Below are 21,310 nucleotides of genomic sequence, written 5' to 3'. Positions count from 1 at the left end.
CTAGCGAGAGTAGGAACATAAGCAGGGAGAGTGGGAGAGGGAGAAGCAGGCTTCCCATGGAGCAGGGAGCCCGACGTGGGGCTCAATCCCAGGACCCTGGGATCATGACCTGAGCCGAAGGCAGATGTTTAACGACTGAGCCACCCAGGTGCACCAAGGAATATTTTATATCTTATTAAGACAGGAGTACTGATGCCTCAGTGCCTGAAGGAAAGCTTGCCCTTGAAGCTGGCCTTGGAAATTTGAAGCTGTCTAGAAAAGAGCATATAAACTCTGCAATCTCACTGTGATGAAATTAACAGATAAAGTTTTGGTCTTCCCTGGTGTTTACAAAGAACAGATATTCATGGTTAATGGCAGCTCTTTTTTAGGAGGTCACTTCTCAAGTCCTCTGCCTCCTAGAAAGTGATATTTATCTTAGAGAAATTTCATCTCCACAATATCCTGTCTTGTGTTGTCAATCTGTTAAATTAGGAGTTTCTGTTACAGAGATCCATCAAGAGAAAAAGACAAGGATGATCATGCAGCCAAGAATAATGTTCATTTACTTATTTTCCCAGATCCCAAAGTACTAATAAATGGGATAAATTAGAGAAAGAATGTTGATGATTTGTACATTAACTGCACTCAGTGGTAGATGATGGTTTTCTTTGGAGCCCCTTCAAGGCCAAACTATGCAAATTTATCACATCTGGTTGCATTATTTACATCAAATGGCATCATAAATTTTATAGGCATTATAAACTCAGTTTCGGTATGGCCTGATGCAGCCCCTTTCTTTGAAGGCAGCATGAAATGCCAGGGAAGAAGATGTTTCAACTCATAATGAGGATCAGGATACACAGAGAGAATACAGTTCCTGCCTTATGATTAGTGAAGCTGACCTCTGAAGTCCTCACCCTCCCAGAAGTAAGTGCTCTTGGATTTGGTTCATAGCAGGGGGTGTTTGGGTCTGGAGGGGTGATGTATTTGATTCTCTCCATGACTGCTAAGGGCCAATGATTCTGAAAGTCCTACAAAACATGAGACAGTCCCACAAATGAGGAATTGTTCTGCCTAAAGTGCAAATAACATTCCTTTTGAGAAACACTATAGGAAAGTACAAGGGTCACTGGGACACTCTGGGTACACATTGTCTTAATCACCAATGCTCTGTTATAAACTGCTCTGTTATTTCTCATGATTCTGTGGGTTGACTGGGCTCAGCTGGGCTGTTTTTCTGCTCCATGTGGTGCAGCTGGGGACATTTGTGCAGCTCTCTTCAGCTGAGAGCTCAACTAGGCTTGCAACATTCAAGATGGCTTCGATTCTCCAGGGTCTGTCTGTATGTGCCTTCTCCTTATTCTGTAGTCTAGACAGAGCTTCTCTATGGCACAGTGCCTGACTTTCAAGAGGGAGTTTTCCAAAAGTGCAAAAATGGAAGCTACAAGCCTTCTTATAGGCTAACCTTGGAAACCACACATCACTTCTGCCTCCTTCTGTTGGACAAAGCAACTCCCAGGGCCAGCCCAGAATCAAAGGGAGGGTCAATAGAGAAGAGGAACAGCAAAGTCTCATTGCAACAGCCACGTGGATGGGAGGGTTGTAGCACTTTAAGAAATGATCCTTACGCTGGAACTGGAGGGTATTATGCTGAGCGAAATAAGTCAAACAGAGAAAGACATGTATCATATGACCTCACTGATATGAGGAATTCTTAATCTCAGGAAACAAACTGAGGGTTGCTGGAGTGGGGGGTGGGGTGGGAGGGATGGAGTGACTGGGTGATGGACACTGGGGAGGGTATCTGTTCTGGTAAGCGCTGTGAATTGTGCAAGACTGTTAAATCTCAGATCTGTACCTCTGAAACAAATAATGCAATATATGTTAAGAAAGAAAAAAAGAAGAAGAATGTAGCAGGAGGGGAAGAATGAAGGGGGGGAAATCGGAGGGGGAGAAGAACCATGAGAGACAATGGACTCTGAAAAACAAACTGAGGGTTCTAGAGGGGAGGGGGGTGGGAGGATGGGTTAGCCTGGTGATGGGTATTGAGGAGGGCACGTTCTGCATGGAGCACTGGGTGTTATGCACAAACAATGAATCATGGAACACTATATCTAAAACGAATGATGTAATGTATGGGGATTAACATAACAATAAAAAAATTAAAAAAAAAAAAGAAATGATCCTTACGCATATGATTACATTTAATTCTGTGTAAGGTAGGACTTATTATTAATCCCATTTAAAAAATTTTTTATTTTTATTTTATTTATTTTTAAAGATTTTATTTGAGAGACAGAGAGAGAGAGAGACAGAGAGAGAGGGAACACAAGCAGAGGGAACGACAGAGGGAGAAGCAGGCTCCCAGCTGAGCAGGGTCCTGAGATCATGACCTGAGCTGAAGGCAGATGCTTAACTGACTGAGGCACTCAGGTGCCCCTATTAATTCCATTTTTATAGAAGATGAAACTGAGGCTTTGTGAAGTTAAGTGACATGCCCAAGATCATGTCAAGTGATGGGGCTCAAAGCCAGGTTGCCTGATCCTGAATCCTTTTGTCCTCTTATTTTATGTTTTATTTTATTCACTTAGAAGTTATTTCAGGGTTAGGCAAAAAGAATGAGGCTTGTGAATTGGTAAGTGCTCTCCTTTCAGTGGCTGTTGAATGTCTTCTGGACTTGCATCCTAAAAGGTCATGCAGATTGCCCATGGCCCCTGTACTGTAGTGTCCCACCTAGTCCCACTTCCTTGGACTGTAGATTAAGCTTTGAATAGTCTCCTCAACACCTTCTCCTATTCAGATGATGGCATGCTTTTCCCTGTCCTGCTCTCAGCTAATACTGAACCAGAGAGCAGCTAATAATGTAACTCAAGTGCATCCAAGTATAGGGATTGCCTGATATTTCTGCCTAATCAGCATCAGTTTTCCCATCTGGTATCAGAATCCCAATTTTTCCTTGGGGAGTCCATTTCTTCCTTTTATTTCATGTGGTTCAAATGGTGTTGAATGCAATCCCTGCTCCAGGAGTTGGCAGATGTTGAGGGCTGGCTAATCAGAGGTTTGCATTTCTCTTGTTATGGTGACTGTTTCACAGGTGAGCACAGTACTTGAGCTAGGTCAATGTAAACCGCTAAAATTCAGTCTAAGACTTTCTGGGAAAATGTGAGGTAGGCCTGTCACAGTTGGGAGTCATCTTGTCCATGCAAGGCAAGAGCATGCAGGAGAATAAGGTCAATAAGGGGAGACAGAGGGGAAATGATGCTGGGGGTGAAGTGGTCCCACAGCATCATTTGAGGCTCTGGAAAGGGCCAGTGCCAGATCTACCCCTGGATTTTTCAGGATGTTAGTCAATAAATTCCTTTTTTTGCTTTAACTAGTTCTGATAGGGGGTTCTGTTGACTACAGTGGAAAGAATCCTGACTGATGATAGACAATTTATCGTGACCAAAAGGACTCTCAGAAAAACACCTCACATAAATATTCCTATGAAAAGAAATAACAATTCAGGAATTACATTGTGATTCAAATAATGGGGATCCTAAGGCAGTATTATGATAAAACTCCAGGTAAGTACAGTTGACCCTTGAACAACATGGGTTTGAACTACATAGGTCCACTTTTATGCAGATTTTTTAAATAAATACAGTGCAGTACTGTGAATGTATTCTCTTCTTTATGATTTCCTTGATAACATTTCCTTTTCTCTGGCTTATTTTTATAAGAATACAGTATGTGATATATATAACATACAAAATATGTGTTAATCAACTTTATATTATCAGTAAGGCGTCTGGTCAACAGTAGGCTATTAGCATTTAAGTTTTGGGGGAATCAAAAGTTCTGCGTGGATTTTTGACGGTGGTGGGGGAGCAGCACCCCTAACTCTTGTGTTGTCAACTGTACAGAAAAATGTAATATGAGATCAGGAATTCTATCAATGAGAAACAAAATAGCAGTAAGTGCTGCTAGATTGTGTTCCTTAGCCAGCCGAGATTATGAATTGTACTTTGTTTCTGAATGCAAGATTTCTAGTTCGTTGCCCTATACATAGTAATTACTAAAGTAGTCACCATAACCCAAACCCCCAAGTTACTGAACAGAATCTTTCCTGAAGAGAAGGCAGAAAGGTTTTTTCTCATGTGCCAACTCTGATAATTGCTTGTGCCTGCTTGGGGCACAGACTGAAGAAGTCTTGTGAAGCCTGTGTCAGGCTGGGAAAGGGTGAAGGAGTGGTAGTGTCTGCTGTGTGTGAGGGGAGGGGACATGGAAGCAGCATCTGGTCTCTCATATATGGTGGTGACAAAAGGAGAGAGGAGGGTTGCCTTTTTAATTTTTCCTTTCTTTCTGGTCTTACACCCTACCAATTTTGGAGATTTCCTTGTTAGATAATTATAGTTGATTTCTTTGCTAGCTTACCTAAGCCTTAGGTCCCAAGGTTATATTTGGAGGCTGCTTGGGTAATTTGGTATCCCATATCAAGAGGTAAAATATACTGAACAGAAAAGTATTTTCTGCCATTTTATTTGGTTGGCTTGAGTTAGGTAGAGACTGAGTCTCGAGTAACCCATGGAGGCCTGGTATACTCTTGCCAAATCCTTTTCTTCTCCACTGTAATCTTCAGGGGAGGCAGCGAGTCACATGCTACCTTGAACTGGTGGAATGTACTTGTGGCATTTGTTAGAACCTCACTGGACAGTCAGAATAATGTCCCCCCAGCCCCCCAAGACATCCATGTCCTAATCCCTGGGACGTGTGAATATGTTATGTTACATGGCAAAGGGGAATTCAGGGTGCAAATGAAATTAAGATTATTAATAATTAACATAGACTATCCTGGGTTATCTGGGTGGGTCCAGTGTGATCTCAAGGGGTCTTAAAAATGGAAAAGGAGCAAATGAAGGGGTTGGAGTGATGTGGTATGAGAGGGACTCAGCCTGCCATTGTGATTTTGAAGATGGAGGAAGGGGGCCATGAGCCAAGAAGCTGGAAAAAGCAAGGAAATAGATTCTCCCCTAGAGCCTACAAAAAGAAGGCAGTCCTGCTGAGACCTTAATTTTAGCCCAGTGAGTCCTATGTCAGACTTCTAACCTGCAGAATGATGAGATGTTAAATTTGTATTGTTTTAAGCCACTAAATTTGTGGTAATTCGTTAATGGCAGCAATAGGAAATGAGTACAGATTTCCTTGCAATGAGAGAAAACTCTTTTATATGCAATTGGAATTGAAGAATCAGAGTTGAATGGGATTTTGGAGGGCTTTAACCCACACTAAATTCCCCATACATGAATTTCCTCTACCATATATTTAATAAATGGTCTTCCAGGCTGTGTGAACCTGTCAACGGTGGGGATTGGCAAGATCTAGAAATGGTTTGTTCCATTTTTGGATGGTTTGAACTGTCAAAGTTCTTCCATCCAGCATAAATAGAAGTGAGCTTTCCTATAGCATTACTTCTTTATTTTGGTTTTGCTTTCTAGAATTGTACAGGAATTATCCAAGTATCTTGTTCATAAAAGATAGGTCTTTAGGTATTTGAAGATTTAACCATGATTCTTTAAAGGGTTCTTTTTTTCCGGACCGAATATCCTCCTGCTCTTCTTGTGGATTCCCCAGCACACATCCTCTGGTGACTAAAACTGAAACACACACTACAGATGTGGTTTGATCAGTAGCATGTCTGTAGAGGCTTAATTATCTCCTTTGTTTTGGATATCATACCTCTGTGTTGCATTTACTTTGTCAGGAGCATCTCTACCATATGACCAGTGCTGTATAAATGGCACCTTAATGGAATCTCCCCTTTGCCTTCTCCAAAGTTCTGAGTGCTCTGCTTTATACCTAGTAGATGCCTAATATGATGTTTATTCCTGAACATGGTGGGGTTTTCCTATCCTTTATCTTCCTGGTCTCACTCCTTGTATAACCTGCGCTTAGGGGTGAGGTAGGGGAGGAGATAAAACTGATTCTGCATGGGGTGCCTGGGTGGCTCAGTTGGTTGAGCGTCTGCCTTCGGCTTGGGTCATGATCCCAGGGTCCTGGGATCGAGTCCCGCATCGGGCTCCCTGCTCAGTGAGGAGCCTGCTTCTCCCTCTGCCTGCCACTCCCCCTGCTTGTGCTCTCTCTCTCTTTCTCATTCTCTCTGGCAAATAAATAAAATCTTAAAAAAAAAAAAAAAGACTGATTCTGCAATGTACAGGAAAGAGCATGAGTTGTGTGTAGTCAGACCTGGGTTCGAATTGATTTTTTGTTTTCCTGGCTCTGAACTGTGAGTACGTTTCTTAGTCTCTCATGAACCTCAGTTTCCTCATCTCTAAAAAGGTGAAGATTAATTCTTACTTAATGTGAGATTGCCTACGTAATATACAAAACAGTCCTTGGCATAATTTACCATCTCTTATTTCCTGCTTCTCTCCCTACCTCCCACTTTGTTCCTCCCTTACCTTTTACAACTAGAAAATAGTACACAATTGAACCGCTTGGGTTCATCTAAGAGAGTTCAGGATGATTATTGTGGGCTGGAGCAAGAGCAGACTGCCCAGGGGGTGGCAGAGCTGGGAGGGAACCTTGTGGGTTGGATGGGAGTGAGCTGAATACAGAGATGACGGGGAAAGTTTGTTTTCACTTTGGAAGTGATGTTGATTTTCAAGCCTTCTGAAGTGGAAGACAAAGCTGCTAGCATTGCATGTAGGAAAGAATGTTTTGTTTATAACTCATTAGTTTTGAAATCTAGTTTAGAGAAGGTGGGGCGTGGTTTGCCTGCTGTGATGAGACAAACATGAGGTGGAAAAAAAAACAGGCTAAAGTTTAAGTTGCCTAGGGCCGGAGCAGGGACTTCATCAAACACATGCAAAGCAGGGAGAATTCATTTTGTTTCCTTAAGGCAAGTTTGTTGTTGGTGGTGTTTTTTTTTTTTTTTTTAAACTTAGCAAATCGGTTTGGATCATGAAGACCAGACCATTGATGCTACCACATCACCAGAATGATGGGAAATTAGAGTAGGGAACACTCAGAATGGCAGGAAAATGAGTTCTGGGAAAGTTCTAGGTTGTTGAGAGAATCTAGACTGTATAGGCCTATCAGTGTTCCATTTCTAAGTTCTCCAAACATTCTTCCTTTTTAGAAGGCTTGGCAAGCAATTATTTTATTTTTTTCTCATAAAATCATAATCTGGGACATCATTTTGGAAAGCATGCCAGTAGCTATTCTTTGGTCTGCTCTGCCTCCGCTAGTTTTATTTTTAACCCTCTCTTGATTATTTCTAAACCCCTTAATCATGAAATCTCATTTTCTTTTATTAGGAGGGATTTATTCACAAGGCTAACCCAGACCTACACAGCATCCTTTAATACACATTACTGAATGCTGACATGGTTCTGCAAGCATTAAGAAATGCTTTCTGATACAAGATGCACAAAGTATGTGGAAAAATGGAGAAGCTCATGCCTGAGCTCATAATTTGATATATCAGTTAAGTTTTATATATGCTAAAGAAATGCTTTTGACAATAACAGTGAACTCAACAACAATGAGACAGTTACCTCTTACGAGGTGCCAGGTGATGTGTTAGGTGCAGTGATAACACAGTGAACAAACTAGACAGGGTCCTTGTCCTTAGGAAATTATGTTCCAGTATGAGAGATCATCCCCTCTCCCTATACACACCACTAGTAACTGGATAAATAAATGAAGTAATTGCAAATCGTATAACTATCATGATGAAAGTAAAAAAGAAGAAGTTGAGATGAATGGGCTGTGCTGAGTGTGTCCCCCTCAGATTCATATGTTGAAACCTAATCTCCAGTGTGATGATACTTGGAGGCGATTAGGCTGTGAGGGTGGAGCCCTCATGAATGGGATTAGCGCCTTTATAAAAGAGACCCAGCAAGCTCCCTTGCCCCTTCCACCATGTGAGGGTACAGCCAGAAGAGGGCCATCTGTGAACCAGGAAGTGAGCCTTCAGCAGACACCAGATCTGCTGGCTCCTTGATCTCAGACTTCCCAGCCTCTAGGACTGTGAAACATAAATTTCTGTTGTTTATGAGGCCGCCCAGTCTGGGGTATTTTCTTATAGTAGCCCAAACACTAAAACAGGGTGTGATGGGGAGGCACCTACTTGTAATACAGTGACCAAAAAAAGCTTCATAAGGATTAATATTTAAGCCAAAATTTAAAGAGAAGGAGTTGATCTTTTAAAAGTATGGTTAGACTCAGAGTATTCAGGGCAGACAAAATAACGTGTCCTGAGGCCCTGAGGCAGGAGAGAACTTGGCATATTCAACAAACTGAAAGAAGGCTGAGGGGCTGGAGCACACTGAGTGAAGAAGGAAAAAAATTAGGTTGGCGAGATTTCATGAGATCAATGATACTTGCACTCTTTCTACCCCCAATAACAAATGCCACTTTGCTCTTCTTCTGTCCATCTGCCACTTCCAAATTTTCCCCGACCCTTGCCAAGCCAGGGGAATGAAAGAATCAGCTCGCTGCAAATACTGTCAGTCTGTGTGGCTTCTGTCTCTGCCACCCAGGGTCAAGGCTGTGGGACTTTGATCTATAAATTCAGTTTCATCTCAAAACCTTAGAACAATCTTGACTTCCGGTAGCAGGGCTTGAAGGCACAATTGCCCAGGACTTTGGGATTCAGTCTCTTATCCATTGATAGTCCAGCTCTAGTTTTATGCCTACTCTGACAAACATCTTCGGCCTTCTCTTGAAGATCTGGTGCCAAACAATTCTTGTAAGTACGTTCATTCATTCACTTCATTTATTTGGTTTTTATTGAGGGACCTACTATAGGCAAGGCACTGTATTAGGGCCTGGGGGTATAAAGAGAAATAAGATGGGTCCCTCCTTTGGGTAGTTTGAGAGTAGCAGGGAGGCAGGCGTTGTGGTAAGTGCAGTGACAGGGAGAATAGTCAGTGGGGTTCAGGGAAGGCTTCCTGGGAGAGAGGCAACGGGGGACAAGGTGAGAGGTGCAGGACAGGGGGTGGAGAAGAGCATCCAGGCAGAAAAGACAGCAGGAACCGAGGAGACAAGAAGTAGCATGTTGTGTATGAAGAAATCTCAGCAGTGACCAGATCCTTGACACCTGTCTGTCATGCAGGATTTGGACTTAGGTTTCTCCTCTTAGGTGGCAGTTGTACACCTGAGTTCAGGTCCACTTACCTGTGCAGATGTTTCTTGGGCAGACTTGGTGCCCTTTGGAACCTGCCCTGGTATCCCCCAGTGTGGTGTTTTGCCCACTCATTGGAACACAGTGGCCTGTCATCTGCTGTGGTCTCCAGACCCTGCACTGCTCTTCCTCCCCATGCTGCGGGGGAGGTTTTCACACTCCTGGGATGTTCTGTGCTCTTCTTGCCATTATTAGATCATCTGGGGGTTGAGTCAGAGGGGCTCTGACCCTGATTACACCCCAGAGGACGTTTTCCTTGGCTCCTTGTGGTGGGAAGAGCACAGCTTGTTGACAGTGGGTTTCCATTGGCCTCTTCTTATCTCTGCTCTTGGGCAGGGTTGTCATCCTTTGAGACTGATGAGGTCAAGAGGAATGAGAGGCGAGGAGGACATTCTCAGTGACAGAGATCAGCTCTGCCTTTAAGCAACAAGAAAGAGTTATTGTCAGAAGTTAAGGAAGGAAACAGAAAGGCCAGAATTAAACTAACAGTGCTGCCTACCCCTGTGAGTGCTCCTACAAAACAAACAAAATGACCCTTGGGTCACAGCCTGCTGGGAATAGTGCAGAGATACAGAGGACAGAAATCCTGAGGACACTCTGTAGCAATTGACTTGCACATTTTCTTCCCAGAAAAGTCCAGGCAAAAGATGCTGGAGAGAAAGCTTTGGAATAATCACTCTGAACAAAGCACAGCAGGGAGAAGGGAGCTCCTAAGAAAAGTAGACTTTCAGGCCAATTTTAGTGACAACAGATGTTTTCACTTCCCTTGATTCATTTATTCATTCATTCACTCATCAGTTCATTTAACAAAAATTTATTCATTAACTTTTGTGCCAGGCACTATGCTAGGTTTTGGGAATATATTTGCTAGCAAAAGAGCAAATTACTTGACATTTCAGGACTGATAAATTGAATGGTGTGTGTGTATGTTTGCATATGTATGTATGAGTGTGGAGAGGAACAGTATGTTTTCAAAAATGTGATAAATAGCACAAACAAGCTGTACAGTGTTCCATGGGTGCACATAGTTTGGGCAACTGACCTCCTGTGAGGGTGAGGGCAAGTTTCTTGGAGCACATAATTTTCAAGCTGCATCCAGATAGCAAAGTAGGGATGGGGAGGAGCAGACAGGGAAAGTATTCTAAACATCAGGAGTAGCATGTGCAAAGGCCTGTAATTCCATGAAGGGACATGAATCTTCAAGGAGGGATCATCCCCAGCATTATAGTTGATAATAAGGAAAGTGGCATTCACATATTGTTTGCCATCTTTGAGGATGGAATAATCGAGGGCGTATTGTGAGAGAGCCTTAGGTCAGGATAGGAAGCACTTGGGCACCCACATCCACGTCCAGCAGACCCCACTGATTTTAGCCTCAGTTGTGGTAGCTCCTTCACGGGAGCACACATTCACCGCAGGCTGCTGGACCCCCTGCCACAAGCTCTCAACTTGTGTTTCTCCTCATTCCACCCCAGGGCCTTCTCCAGGTGGAGCAGGAGCTTGCTAGAGTTAGGGTTCCTGGCGCCAGGCTTCAGCCAGTGGGGACCAGAATGGGTGCATAGTGCTCTGCCACAACCCAGCTGGCCCCTTCTAGTAGGCATTCCTTACCCTTCTCAGGAATCCTGGTGGAATTGAGCCTAAGTTGCTCACATCAGTGACTTTGATAATGAACCATTGTGTTGGTTTCCCCTCCTTTTTTTACTCTCCCCAATCCCTCTCTCCTGCTTCCTGGGGTCACATGTCAAATAAGACACCCATGCCCAAGGCCTCATCTTGGCTGTGCCTTTGAGGCAGCCCAAACTTAGACAATTGGCCACCGAAGTAAGTGAAATTTTCCTTAACCTTTAATTGGGTCTTCTCTTTATCAAGTGCTTTATCATAATTGTGTTCCTCAAGGACCTGTGAGGCCACCTTCTCTAAGGAATGCTCTGCTGATCCCTCCCATTTTTGTAGGTGGGTAAAGCTAAGGCTTAACTCACCTCACCTCAAGAAAAGCCTAGGATTAAAGCTCAGGATTTCTGATTTCAAATTAAATACTTTCTGGACTGCTCTATTTTGGGATCTCATACTTCTCCTCAAGGGAGTGACTAATTCTATGTACCATTCCCTGAATTTTATTCAACATCTTTTATCCAGTGTCATTTCATCATAAGAATAATCCAGGCAAATGTGAAGCCTTTGAAAACACTATCTGGTCCTCATTCCTGATGTTTTTGAGTTATCTATACACAAGGCACATCACTTTGTTTTCAAGAACTCTAAGCAAGAGAATCCAGAAATCATCTTGTTTCAGAGGTGCTGGATTTCACCACAAAGTCCATGTCCTGAGACTCAAGGTCATTGCCTGCCATTGCAGAATGAGACTCAGCAGTGGGGTGACACATTTAATGCACCCTGCTCTAGGTTTCAGATGGGGTCTCTCCATTTATATTTTGCAGGGGGAAAATGCAGTAGTTTCCCCACTATTGAAAACATGCTAAACTCCTTCCTGGGCTGATGGCAATTTGACTGGGTCTGAGTCGTCCAGTTTCTTGTAAATTCCCATCAGCAGCATAGCAATGAGGTACTTGTGGTCTGCTCTCTCCTTTCTCTAGTCTGCCTTAAGTGCCTGATTGGTACTGAAGGAAAAGAAAATTCATTGGCCTAACTAGTATATCAGAGAGAAGAATGAAATAGAATTTTTGGCTCTCAGGGCCATTCCGGTTTGTCATTTTGTGAAATTAGAGACATATGCGTGATGTCTCTGTGTTGTGGGAAATTCTGTCCTACATTCCAGCCAACGCTGGGAGTTCTGGAAGAGGACAGAGAGGAGAAAGAGAAAGCTATTTGGACAAGTCAGAATATATGCTAATTCTGTGACAAATATAGCATCAAATCTGCACACATTAATTCTAGGCATCTCATTCTTAGCCTGTTTTCCTTTCCTAGCTTTCATAGTAGTAAACTGGTTGCTAATGGAAGAAGATTCAGAGGTCATGTGGCTTGTCTCTTACTGCAGAATATCAGTTTTATCATAAGCACTAGGGGGTAGAAGGGACCACTGTTGGTCAAATAATCAGCCTGTATATCAGGGAGATCCTAACTAATTTTGAGCTGATCAGGTTGTTGCCCTAAAGACTCAGTGGTGGAAGGGGGTAGATGGTAGTTTATAGGAAAGGGACCATTGTATTGAAAGTGTTGGAGTTTGGAGAAGAATGGGGTCCGCACGCCAGGATTTCCATAATCTAATGGGTCTCTCTACAACTAAGTCTATCCCTTGTGGGTATGCTGGCACTTTTGTGATCATGTTCTAGGGCTGAGCTTAAAGGAATCAGGTAGATCACTATGTCAGACAGTGGGATGTTGTAGCGTGACTGGCAAAGTATTGAGGAGGCTCAAGGAGCATGGGTTAGGGTGGAAGCCCATAAAAAGGAACCAGGTACTAAATGGTGAGGATTTAGGAGCTTTGAAGTCACTGAGGCAGGGACTGGAATGGCCCAGGCATGCTCCTGCCAGGCACAAGGCAGTTAGATTTCAGATGAGAGAGTAAGAAAAGTGGGTAAAAGCAAATCAAGATTTGAGGAGTCTCTGCGAGTACTGACTGAAAGAAAGCAAAGGAAAGCCTTAGCAGGAAAAGACAGAGAATCAGTGTCAGGTCAAATTACAGACAAGTGAGAGCGAGTCAATTTTCATGGCAGGGAAGTGGAATGTAGCGTTGCGTTCTTGGTCCAAATTCTTTTCTTCTTTAAGCCTTAGTTCCTCATTTGTGAAACAGAGATAAAAATTCTTCTTATGTGTTATATTGGGAATGAAAATTAAATGGATCATACAGGTGAAAGCATTTTGTAAACAATAAGAAAAGATGATCATCATGGAGCTTGGTGATATATTCCCTCACAGGGTTAATAGGCAGGGGGTAGGCAAACATTCCTGTGGTGAACCGCACACTTTGTTGGCTAGAGGAAGGACTCCCCACCCCACAGTAGATCCTAAAAGGGGCTTACTGGCTACTCTGTAGTTCCAAATATAGGATGTCTTCTAATATTTGCAATTTTTGCTTATTCATATTAGTTTTTCTTCATTATATCCCATTGTAAAGTTTTAAACAATAACTTTTCAAGGATAGGGACTTTCAGAATGGGATAAAAACTGTTGGCCCTTTTCCAAGGAAAATAACTGGACGTCCCTACTTTACTGTCACTGACGCTTAGGTTGGATAAAACTAAGCAAGTAGCTTCCTTTGCAGAATCCTTCTGGGTGCATTTCTGTCTGGCCACTCTGAGGGTAGTGTACAATGAGCAGGCCAAGGAGTAAACAATCTTGGTAGACAGAGTTTGATCAGATCCAGCACAGTGCCCTCACAGGAGGAGAATAAAATTAGAAGACAAGTAAATTCTTAGTAATTGTTGTGAAATTCCTCCTTCCCTCCTAGGCTACTTGTGAAAGGCCTGACTACTAGGTGGGAACCACATAATAGATCATACAGCCTTGAATGCTTTGGTTGTTCGCTGGACAAGACTACTTATATGTGGGAAGAGGACTTTCTTAATGGGCCAAATGGATAGAAGTCATAGCAGTGTGCCATTCTTTCATGATGTCTCCCTTGAAATATTTCCCCACTTTTTAATTGAAGGATTCTCAGTAGAAAGCAGTTAAGATAAAGGATTTGGTTTTGATCTATAATTCAAGTGCAAAAGAGATCCTAATGATACCAGAGGAGCCATATAAGTAACTGTCATGCCTGCCTTTCCCAGCTTCATCTGTTCCTCCCGACAGGATAATGGGCTTTCTGGAAATTGGTCATTAGGAATCAAAAAGCTTCAAATACATCACGGCTCCTATTATGGGTCTATTTTTTATTCACAGAACTTCTGGCACCCAGTGTGGGGGTTTTCCACACCAAGCAGTTTTCTAGTTTGCTGCAGACACCAACGGGGTGTCCTGTAGTCTAATTTAATTCTGACGCTAACTACCTGGAGTTAGCACAGACCCCACAGGTTAAGGGCTCAGTTGCACAAGATTGCCCCCTAGTTCAGACTCGAATCACAAGTATGGGTTTCTAGGCCACCTAGACTTCTGTCCAGCTTGGGTACAAATTGAGGGTTTCCATGACTCCCTCCTCAGATTTGGACATTTGCTATAATGGCCTGTAGAACTCAAGGAAACACTTTACTTACTGTTACTGTTTTATTATAAAGAACATTATAAAGGATACAAATGAATAGCCAGATGAAGAGGTACATAAAGTGAGGTCCAGAAGAGTCCCTGGTGCAGGAGCTTCAGCCCTGGTCGTTTGAGGTACACTACCCTCATGACATGTGGATGTGTTCACCAACTCAGAAGCTCTCTGAACCCTGTTGTTTGCATTTTTATGGATGTTTCATTATGTAGATGTGGATGATCAGATCATTGGCCATTGGCGATTAACTCAGTCTCCAGCCCCTCTCCCTCCCTCTGGGGTACAAGCTGAAAGTTCCAACCCTCTAATTACATGCTTGGTTCCTCTGGCAACCAGCCTCCTTTCTGAAGCTATGTCTGGGCCCACCAAGAGTCATTTCATGAGCATAACCTCAGGTGTGGTTGAAAGGGGCTTATTAGGGATAACAACGGATGCTCCTGTCATCCCTACCAGTCAGGAATTTATAAGGGTTTTAGGAGCTCTGTGCCAGGAATTGAGAATAAAGATCAAATATATATTTCTTTTTATAGTAGAACAGCTCCCTACTTTAAAAAAGTTGTTAGTATTCTTACATAGTAATTCTTACATAGATTCAAGAGACAATGATTAGCTTCCATCTGAAGTAACTCCTTTACAGATTTATTGGTTTACTGCCAATATTTCTACCATTGGGATCCTATCTTTGAAATAAGATATTGAACATCTACACTGAAGTTTAATGTATTTTTTGAGAGGGTAACTTACCAGTAGTCATTAATACCTTATTAAGAATTATTTAGTTATGTTGGCTTGGAAGGAAAAAAAAAGCCTGAGAATTTTGATGAGGCAGAATTGTGAGGAAAATTTCTGAACTTAGCAGGACACTTCAGTGGGTTTCCTGCTAATTGAATTGGAGGAAAGACTTTATTGATCACTGGTTGAACAAGATGCTAGCCATGGGGGTGGGGGAGAAAGATGTGTGGGTGTTAAGACAAATATGATACGGTTTCTGACTTTAACAACCTCACTATCCAGTAGGAGAGCTAGACATATAAAACTATAATATTAAAACTTTTATTTTATTTTTTAAAATTTAAAAATTTTTTTATTTATTTGTCAGAGAGAGAGAGAGGGAGAGAGAGCACAAGCAGGGGGAGCGGCAGGCAGAGGGAGAAGCAGACTCCCCCCTGAGCAAGGAGCCTGATGCGAGACTCGATCCCAGGACCCCGGGATTGTGACCCGAGCCGAAGGCAGACGCTTAACTGACTGAGCCACCCAGGCTCCCCAAAACTTTTATTTTATTATAAGCAGATAATTTCAATATAATATGCTACAACCAGGGAACACATAGGTACCAGCTACTGTGGGAACTACACCATGAAGATTCTGGGTGATGTTTGCAAGAGCAGTTTTAGTGGAGTCCTGTGAATAGAAGCAAATTTACCGATGTTCAAGAGTGAATGGGATGTGAGGAAGAAGAGAGAAGTATCTAACCAGACTAAAAAATGTTAGGTGTGAGTGGAAGGAGAGAGAGAGGGTAGGAGTTAGAGGTAGTCCACTGGGTCCAGGAGACTTATGAAGGATGGGAGAGACCTGAGCAGGATGATGGGCTAGCCAGGAAGGGATTATAGATGCAGACAGGGGAGATGGTAAAGAAGGGGCTTAGCCTGGGGGAGGGTGGAGGGGATAAGGGCAGCCTTAGACCTGATTGTCTGACATCTCCTTTTTGGCACTGTGGGGAAGGTAGGCAGCTGTCGAGACTGTGGAAGCTGAGGTTAGTCCTGTCTGACCTGCTTACTACTTCCTTATGAAAACTGAGGAAGACAAAATAGAAAGTGGATTCCAGGGAGAGAATTTAGAAGTTCTGTCTAAGACTCCCTGTAAAAAGGCTGTACAATAGATTTACATTTAAAAAACTAGTACGTTTTTGGTAAATATCATATAAGTGCAGTAAAGTATATAAAAAAATCACAGTCCCACAATACATTATTATATTTTGTTGGATTTCCTTCTGGTAATTTATTTATTCATGTAACTGGGAATGTGTGCAGCTATGTGTGGGTCTATATGTAGATACCTGGTTTGGGATATTACCTTCTTCAATTCATGTGTCACTTGTTATTTTACACACACTAGAATAGAGCTCCATGCAGCCAGTGACCATGCTCTCTTGTTGACTGTTATATCCTCAGCATTAACACTGACTTGCACATGTTAAATACTTCATGTATATTTATTAAATTCGTATGTTTTTGTTAACATTAGAGGTGAGCATTTCTCCCATGTCAATATATTTTTTTTTAAAGATCTTATTTTATTTATTTGAGAGAGAGAATGAGAGAGAGAGAGAGAGAGAGCATGAGAGGGGGGAGGGCCAGAGGGAGAAGCAGACTGCCTGCAGAGCAGGGAGCCCGATATGGGACTCGATCCTGGGACTCCAGGGTCATGATCTGAGCCGAAGGCAGTCACTTAACCGACTGAGCCACCCAGGTGCCCCATCCCATGTCAATATTATTTAAAGGTATTTTTAATGACTTCATAGTGTTTCTTGGCATATGTATACTGTCATTTATTTAATAATTTCTTGTTCATCAGTGGCATAATGAAGCTTTAGCAGTCGTCTAATGATGTTAGTCATAGTAGTGATGGCTGTTGTTTATTGAATGCTTGCTGTTACAACCATTCATTACTGTGCTTTATACACATTATTTTATTTTATCTCGCCAACATCCCAGTTTGGTAAGTATGATTATTATCCCCGCTTTAAGCAGCTGAGGAAAATGAAGCTAAGAGAGGTTTAGTAACTTGACTAAAATCCTACAGATAATGAGTGGCATAACTGAACCAGATCCTTGGTCTGTTGACACTGAGCCTGTGCTTCATGATTCTTCCGTGCTGCCTCTGGGCAGAGGCTAGCTCCTGTTGTTCAATCACTAAACATTTGCCAAGGACCTATACTGTGTGAGGCAATGTGTGGGCACGAGAGAGGTAAAGATAGAAGAACGGTCCTAAACAGCCTCTGGATGGAGACAAAGATATAAGGTGTGGGGGCACCTGGGTGGCTCAGCTGGTTAAGCGTCTGCCTCCAGCCCAGGTCATGATCTCAGGGTCCTGGGATTGAGCCCCACATCTTTGGGCTCCCTGCTCAGCAGGGAGTCTGCTTCTCCCTCTGCCCCTCCCCCTGCTCGTGCTCACTCTCTCTCAAATAAATAAGTAAAATCTTAAAAAAAAAAAAAAAGATATAAGGTGTGTACAAGAAACGGGAAAGGAACAATGTAACTCCTGCTCCCCAAGAGGTTCAAAAATCCAATTCAACTTAATTGTGAAAAGTTTACTGGCCATAGTTTATGTGCCAGGCACTGTATTAGGCACCAAGGGCATTGCTGTGAATGAGATAGCCTGGTGCCCTGACCTCAGGAAGCCCACAGACTAGTGAGAAGAGAGCATTAAATCAACAAATACAAGAGCAGAGGATACTACAGCAGGGCACGTTCAGTGGACTCTGAGAGTGTGTAGCAAAAATAATAAGCCTTGTCTCAGGGTTCAGGGAGGGTCTCCTGGAAGCAACGTTATTTCAGTTGAAATGTGGACGTTAAGTAGGAGTTAGGCAGATGGAAAAGGAGAGGGGGCACAGTGGTGGGAGCACATTCGAGGGAAGGCTGGAACCAAAGGGGAGCAGGGCGGACAGACTGAGGGAGAGAAAGAAGTCCAGGTGACTGGAGCAGAGACAAGGGGGTAGGACAGGGTGGAGGGAGTGAAATAAAAAGCGTGTGGGAGTAGATGTGGCCAGCTAATGCAGAAGCCATGCTAGCCATTTCCTTCCACCTAAGAGGTGATGGGAATACATTGGAGGTTGTGAAGAGGGGTATGATGTGGTCAGATATCTAGAGAAAGTTTGCCGTGCTGCAGTGTAGCGAATTGATTGGAGGGGACACAGTGAGTGACGGGTGTTATGGTAGCCCAGGGTGGGTGTGCTGCAGACCTGGGGCAGAGCAGTGTGGGGTAGTCAGATTGGATGGGTTGAGATAGGATATGTGCTAGACTGGATTGAGTGAGTACCTGGGAGAGGAGTAAGGGGGGAGAAGGGTTCATCCCCGACTACTCTTTGCAACTCAGTGGACCTGGGGTCACTTACTGAGATGGGGAAGAACAGAGATTTTGGAGGGATGGTTAGGAATTCAGTTCTGGACACTTCAAATTTGAGTTGTCAAAAAGATATGCCAATGGAATGTCTAGGAGGCTGTTGGATATATAGGTTCTAGATGAAGGTCTCTGGGTGAAGAAAAATGTACAGGAATTATTGATAGTAACTGAATCTCTGAAGTAGGGTGAGTCTGCCTGGTGAAAGGGTGTTGAATAAGTTGAATAAAGTGGTTTAGGAGGAAAAAGGGCTGACAAGAGGACGGAGGAGCAGAGTAGCAAATGAGACTGCAGTGAAAACCAGGTATGGGAGGAGATATTTTAGAACCCACCTGATGAGAGTATTTTTCTCATAGAAGGGAATAATCAAATGTTACATACTCCCGAGAGGTCAGAAAAAACAATGGTTGAAAGTTGCCCAGTGGATTTTACAACCTCTAGGGCAATGGTGACCTTGGCAAGAGCAGTTTTGGTGGGAGGGGGGCAGAAGTGGTCTGGTGGGGCAGGGGGTGAGTGAGTATCTGGTGGGGTGGATATGCTGGCCTCCAAGGTCCTGGAGCCCATTCCCCGCAGCCTGCAGCCCACTAGGTTGGAGGAGATGGGTGGTTAATGGTGCTGGTGAGCCTGAGTTGTGGCGGCTACAGTCCTGGAGGAGGGCTGTTGTGAATTTTCTTGTTCGCCATTATAATTTTATGGGGGTAATTTGTTTTGCTTTGTGACTTTTTAAGAACTGGCACTAAAAGAAAAATGAGAGGCTTTCCAGGGACAGCCTCTTTGACAGATCAGCAGCACTACACACACCCTGAGAAAGTTAAGGCTTAAAGGGGATGAGAAAAACCTAGAAGAAATTTATTAGTTGTGTTTGAAGCTGTGCAACAGACTAACAGTATATTAATGCCTTCCTGCGGGGCTGCCATTCACCTAGCCACAGAAATATGGGGATAAAAGTGGTCTGTGAAGTGAGAAACTCACTTAGGATATATAGTAGGGCTATTGGAAAAAATGACCCTAACACTCATGAGATGCTTCTGGCTTTTTACTGAGAATCATTCTTCAGAGAAGCCAGTCTATTCTTAAAAAAATTGCTGGGAGAAATGCTGTGGGGCTCTGTATCAGTCATTGTGATCCTTTCTTGTTTGAACAATGGGAATTGCTGACCTATATATATGAGACAGATATATACATCAGGTGTTTTTCTTGACTTTGCTATATACCATTTTCCCCCCTGAATGTTTATATTTCTAATTAGGTTTCTCTCAGTCCACTATTAAAATGAACTTGCTTTGTCTAAGCACACAAATATGGATTGAGAAAAAGGCAGTGTAGCTCTCTGGATGATGAGGAGAAACCAATTTTGGGCTAAATTTTAATTTTGCTATAGGGATTCCTCAACATTGAAAATCCATAGGCAGGCAGTCTAAGCCTGACTAGACCATGGGATCATGAGTGGGATCCTCCAAAGATGACTATAGAGTGTGTAAGGGAGGTGACATAGATCTCAAGAACCAGGAACTGAGCTGATAGCTAGGGTACATGGTGTGCCCAGACTATGGTTCAGCCAAATCAATCATTTTGAGTGTCTTTCTATCAAGAAAGATGACAGGTGAGTAATTTAGTCTTAAAATTCCTAAACCAGTTCTGTAGGCTCAGTGCCATGGGCTGCAGGTGGTTGCTTTAACTATGGGTCTTCAGAGGAGCCCAGAAATTATTTTAGGATCTGGGAATATGAATTGAATTAATTCCAAAACCCACCAGATATGGAAAACAAAGAGTCTGTTGGGATTGGTTAAGCAATTGGATGGGGGCCCTGAGCCTTCAGGCCCTGATTATTTGCAGTCTTAGCTGTGAGGGCAAGAGCCAACTTCCTAAAAGTCTCTAAATACTGTATAGCTTGGAACTGAGAAATAGTAGTCAACACTGGGTATATTTTCTTAAAAGTGGTCAGTCCTGAGTCTCTTAAGTGAAAAACTCCTAATTTTATTCTCTTCTTAAATAATTTTTTTATGATTATCTTTTTCTTTTTTAGAACTCTCTTGAGCCCAGACGTTCTGCTGTATTCAAAGGAGATTCCATCAAGGAATTCGTTTCAGAACACAAACTTGAAAATGAGTTCTAGATTTAAAATGGGACTATGTTCAGCAGCCTAAACTGTATATGAAGCCTTTCTGTGGCTTTTAACACTGTTTCTTCACAATGTCTCCTTTAAAGCCAAACGTTCCCCCCGCCACCAAGGTCTGGAATAAAATTTTTATTCCAGTATTATTGAGAAATAATTGACATATATCACTGTATAAGTTTCAAGTATACAGCCTGATGGTTTAATTTACATATACTGTGAAATGACTACCACAATAAATTCAGCTAACATCCATCTTCTCATATAGATAAAATACAAAGAAAAGAAATAAAAAAGAAAAAAAAATTCCTTATGATGAGAACTCCTGGATTTAATCTTTTAATGAATTCTCTATGTATTACACAGCAGTGTTAACTATAGTCATTATGTTGTACATTACATTCCTAGTATTTACTAATCTTTTTAAAAAAGTTTTTATTTTAATTACCCAGTGCTCATCATGCTAAGTACACTGCTTAATCCCCATCACCTGTTTCACCCATCCCCCACCCATCTCCCCTCTGGTAACCATCAGTTTGTTCTCTAGAGTTAAGAGTCTGTTTCTTGGTTTGTTTTTCTTTCCTTACCCCCGCTTTGCTCATTTGTTTTGTTTCTTAAATTCCACATATGAGTGAAATCATATGGTATTTGTCTTTCTCTGACTGACTTATTTCACTTAGCTTTATATTCTCTAGTTCTATCCATTTCACTGCAAATGGCAAGATTTCATTCTTTTTTATGTAAAGTCAAACTTTTAAAAAAAGGA

The 21,310-nt window shown here is 42.5% G+C and overlaps 1 long non-coding RNA gene across 1 annotated transcript in view; it reads left to right on the top strand.

Annotated features, from left to right (window-relative positions):
- Positions 1-20,970, top strand: part of LOC144381255 (uncharacterized) — a 101,178-nt gene extending 80,208 nt beyond the window's left edge. The window contains exons 3-4 of the long non-coding RNA XR_013446145.1: positions 786-909; positions 20,455-20,970. This is a non-coding gene — a long non-coding RNA (uncharacterized LOC144381255). The remainder of the gene's footprint in view (positions 1-785; positions 910-20,454) is intronic.
- The last annotated feature ends 340 nt before the right edge of the window (positions 20,971-21,310 follow it).

Source organism: Halichoerus grypus, chromosome 3, assembly GCF_964656455.1.
Source record: "Halichoerus grypus chromosome 3, mHalGry1.hap1.1, whole genome shotgun sequence".
NCBI lineage: Eukaryota > Metazoa > Chordata > Mammalia > Carnivora > Phocidae > Halichoerus > Halichoerus grypus.
This window is presented reverse-complemented; position numbering and strand designations above follow the sequence as displayed.